This window comes from Oryzias melastigma, linkage group LG5 (assembly GCF_002922805.2).
Source record: "Oryzias melastigma strain HK-1 linkage group LG5, ASM292280v2, whole genome shotgun sequence".
Classification (NCBI taxonomy): Eukaryota; Metazoa; Chordata; class Actinopteri; order Beloniformes; family Adrianichthyidae; genus Oryzias; species Oryzias melastigma.
Window position 1 is genome coordinate 17,999,586 of NC_050516.1, and position 4,702 is coordinate 18,004,287.

Below are 4,702 nucleotides of genomic sequence, written 5' to 3' on the forward strand. Positions count from 1 at the left end.
GAAGAATACATCAGAGCAAGAATGATTATTTTGACAAAATAACTGTCTATTTCTCAATAGAGGATCATTGGAATTTTGAGCTTCTTGGAACCAGCAGGTACTTCCTATTTAGAACACAAAGGTGGAGTCGTCAAGCTGTCCAGTGATTTTAAAGTCTATGCTCAAAACTTCAGACTAGATAACTCTTGTATTGCTCACCATTTTTGTTACATCATTAAAGCTACATTTAAGCTGTGAGGGTCTGTAAACAAGCGGGAGAGAGTTAAACAAGGGGATGATGGGAAGTGGGGGCATGCTTAGTCCATGCCAACAGTCCCGCCCACAACTCAGAGGCAAACTCCTGATGAACTCCTGCCAATCTGCAAAAGCTATGTCCTAGAAAACTATTTTGTTTTTTAAAATCTGCTTAAAAACGGCATCATCATAATTGAAAGACCTCTGTAAACACTTTTACATCAGATCAAAAGATGATTGGAGTGGGACTTTAAGCCATTTATTTTCACTGTTTAAACAAGCTGCTGACAGACGATGCTTCACTTGAACCGTCTGGACAGCAGCAACACAGTGGTGATTATCAGACCTCCCAACCAATCGAAGGCCATTGCAGACGAGCCTGTGTCACAGACCTCCACTCAGCTCACCTGCACTCGCTGACACGATGACAAGACCAGCACAAGATCTATGAGCGTGCATCCTGGTGAGATTGATCACAGGCATCAATGGCGGCCAATGAAGCCATTGACAGCATTGCTGCGGCGGCACAGAAACCACGAGGAGTGCTTCTCCTCGTCTGTGATATATCTATCTTTAGGCGGGAGCTTGGCGTGGGATCAATATGCTACAGGCGGCTCATATTTCACTCTTGGCCCAGCAGGGATGAAGGAGAAAACGGAAGGTAAAGACGGGATGATGACATGGCTTTGCAAGGCTCTCAGGAGGTCAGCGCAGAGAACTGTTAGCCTGGAGCGCATACAGGTTGCAAACAAAGGTGAGGAAAGGAGAGCAACGTTTTGTGACGTAAGACTCAATAGTTCAGCCGAGGCTTGCAGGCAACACGGACGGCGGCACGGGCTGACAGCTTGTCGATTCAGTGAATTTATAATGAATACTCCTTTATACTTTACTTTCTAACCTTTTTCCCTCTCCTTTATCCTCTCTCCTCCCTGCCCTCCTGATTCAGGGCACCCTCACCCCCTCTGTCCTGTCACTGACTCGTGTAGCCTTTCATCCTGGGAGTAAAAACAAAGAGTAACGTGAAAGGTACTTAGTCGCGTTTCCCTTAGCCCTGCTGTTGCAGCGGCCTAATGATGCAAATATTATTCTGCTAATAAGCAGCAACTATGTTTGGGCTGAAGTTTAACACCCCGCTCGACCAGCATGTCTCATGAATAAAAGCAGAGTGTCAGTGTCAAACTCCATTCCTCTGAGCTCACACACGGATATCAAGATACAGATGGCGCCTTTTTAAATACATACATATATATATATAAAAAAAGAGAACACTTTGGATCTGCAAAGGTATTCTAAAGAAACAAGTTTGAATTTCAAATGAATTTATCCTGCTAAAATACAAACTGTATGTCATGTTTGCATTTGCGAAAAAACTTCATCAAAACTTTAGCTGGAACTGCAAACTGACGCCCTTTCCGTTAACCTGTGTGACTCTCATAACCTTTCCTCTCAAAGTTCACTCCGACCGTCATCCTCGGAACGTCTCCAAAAGAGGGGGGAAACCACGAGATGTCAACCCTTTGTTATTACAATAAACCTTACAGCTGCTTGCATTTCTCCCTCTCCCCACCTTGTGGCTTAATCTTCTGTGCTTTTCCTCTTCAGCTTTTCAAAGGCAGCCTGCGGGCTAGTATTGCCCTTTGCTGACTTGTGGCTGACAGTTAATAAGTTCCCCTCTCGTCTCCACCCTTTTATCTCTGAGATCATACTCTGAGTGGGTCAAGATCAATCGTGCTCCCTGCAAATCTGCAAAGACTCTGGGTGCCTCTCATTAACCTCCACAAAGGTGTAACTCCTACTCTCAGTCTTCTGGATTTTGCATTCGCTTGTGTGGATAAATTCAGATGCAAAACGCAAACCTTTCATCAGAAGGTTATGAACCATGTTGGTTCAGGAAGGAACGTTGTGAGGGGTTCCCCTTTAACTGTAATCAGTCTAACAATCATCTTTGTATTCCATATCAGTTGAATCCATTTCAGATCACTTGGATGCTGGAGCCTATCCTAGCAAAGGTGAGACACGCCCTGGACAGGTTGACACTCTGTCACAAGGCAGAGTTTAAGGAGTGAAACCTGCACATGCACGGGCAGAACATGCAAACTCCACACAGAAAGGTCCCAGCCGGGATTCTAAGCTGCGCCTTCTTGCTGTGTGGTGAGGGGGTCGACCAATACACCACTGTGCAAAATCTTTTCGCTCTAGTGTTTGTTTTTTAATATAATGCACCTGAATGTGCTGGAAAACATCTGGAAGCAAAAGCATTTCATTGAAGCTTAATACAACTGCAAAGCACGGTGGTGGTACAGTAATGATTTGGGGTCCTTGCAATCACCTAGTCAACGAAAAAAAAAAATGCCAATAGTTCAATTAATAACTACACTCTGTACTGAATCACTTGAGTACTCAGTATATTTGTCACATTTTCCACACTTTGTTAGCCTTTGCGCGCTAACTTAAATATTAAAATAATCATTATAATTATAATTAAAAGGAAAAATATCTGGAATTCCTCCAGAAAAGTCTGTGCTCTGTGAGGACAGAGGCTTCACTTCTGTCTTGAACTGCAAATACAATTTTGTGAAACACTTATGTTCAGTTTCAATGTATTTTTATAGCTCTGTTTGATTTGTTTAGACTGCTTGGCTACAAAGCTTGCAGAATTTCAAGCATGAATGAAAAAAAATCCCAATAAACAAGGACAAAGTGACAAAGTGACAAATAGCATAACAGAGCAGCAGACACTGCACATTTCTTTGCAACAATGCAAAGGAAAATAAAAATCAATTTCAAGTATGGTATGGAATTAATGAGCTGTATTGATTGAACTAAAGTAGTGTAACCAGTTGTGACTTTGAGATGAGCTGTGAAGTAAGAGTCAGCAAGAATGAATGACCTCTAAGTATGATTGAAACGGTTAAACAACACTCGCAGAAACCAAGATTCAATCATCCTTTCAGGTGTGTTGTGAGCAGAGCAGAAAGGGATTCAATTGCCATCTCCACACCCAGTCCAGATCCAGCAGGGGCTTACGTACGCTGGGATCCCTGAGAGAGCCGCTTCAGCAAGATGGATGGCGGGTAGCGAGCTTCTAACTGAGCGCACTCAGCCCAGACATCATTGGGTCCGAGCAGAATAAAGAGGTGGCGTCCCCTTGCCTGCTCTTCCCTATTAGGAGATGCTGCCCGGCTGACAGCAGCCCATAAATTACCCAGCCAGCTCAAACTGGAAAAGAAGCCGCTTACCTGAGCACGCTCACTCTGAGGTATCATCGCAGAGGTGGGACGCAAGAATGGAAGGTCAAAAAGTTACGCAATGACAGCAAACAGGATGCTGGGTCATGAAAAACTTTTATTCTATATTTTTGGCATTTTTGTGGCCTTACAGATCATAGTGTTAGATTAGATGTTATTGTCCTCATCTCAGAACACAAACACACTCAGCACACACAAACCACTAAAACAAGATGCTAGTAAAAAAAAGAAAGAGGTACATTTTGTATGTAATATCTATTACTAGCAAATTTGTTCAGCTATCAATTTTAAATACTGTAGCTTTGTTTATTGGCTGTCTCAACACCCAACATAAAGCTACCCAGTCTGTATGTATATATATATATATATGACCCTCATTTTTCTGATGATGGAGGACATGTATAAATAAAATTAATCATAAAATTGCATTTCTGAGTAATTCTTTATTAAAATCATTATGAATCAGGATTAGACAAAAAAAAGCAAATGGAAATAGCTTAAAAAGTGTGACAATAAAGCAACAAGGTCCCTGCTCCGTTCCATTCTATAGCATCCAGACGAATAGATCCATGTGTGTGTTAGTGTCCTTCGTCTGAGCTAGTTTCTGGCTTAACACTGTACAGCTGGATAGCGTCAATATTACCGCCCTTTTTTTTCACAACAGTAATTTTAGGTTGGGGTTGTGAGGGGTTGTCCGAGAGAATAAGAAAATATGCAGGATATTAAGCGTATGTTCAGTACTGCAAAAACTCCCATAAAAAGGGTGTATTCATGTAAAACTATATAGTAAAATAATAAGCACAAAGCCAAAACCTAAACTCCTGTAGATAAAAGACAACAATATGATTGCATTCGTGATCCTGTGAGAAAATATATTACAAAATATAATTATTTTAATATTATTTATTTATATCTTTATATTTCAGTTCATGCATGAAAGCTTTCACCCAAAAGAAAAAAATACATCAAATTATTATATTTTTGTTGACTTTTTTTAAACAAAAAATAAAACAAGCTTTAAAATATTGTTCTCTTAGGTATTTTTCAATATCTTAAAATAAAGGTGTTTATTTATATATAATTTCTATTCTTAAAATTATATATTCTTGTCATCCTCTCCCTACTTTCTTGTGAGTTACCCATTTTTTCTCCAAGTAAAATAAAAAAAATGATAGTATAAACTGTTTTTAATGCCCCTTTCAATCTGCAAATGTTAACGA

General features: G+C 40.4%; 1 long non-coding RNA gene across 2 annotated transcripts; it reads left to right on the plus strand.

Annotated features, from left to right (window-relative positions):
- Positions 1–437: 437 nt before the first annotated feature.
- LOC112145806 lies at positions 438–3,645 on the plus strand. Of its 2 annotated transcripts, none has more exons than XR_002919144.2 (3): positions 438–697; positions 872–988; positions 3,189–3,645. It is a non-coding gene; the product is annotated as an uncharacterized LOC112145806 (long non-coding RNA). The 2 variants fall into 2 exon arrangements; XR_002919143.2 differs by having other exon boundaries at positions 875–988.
- The last annotated feature ends 1,057 nt before the right edge of the window (positions 3,646–4,702 follow it).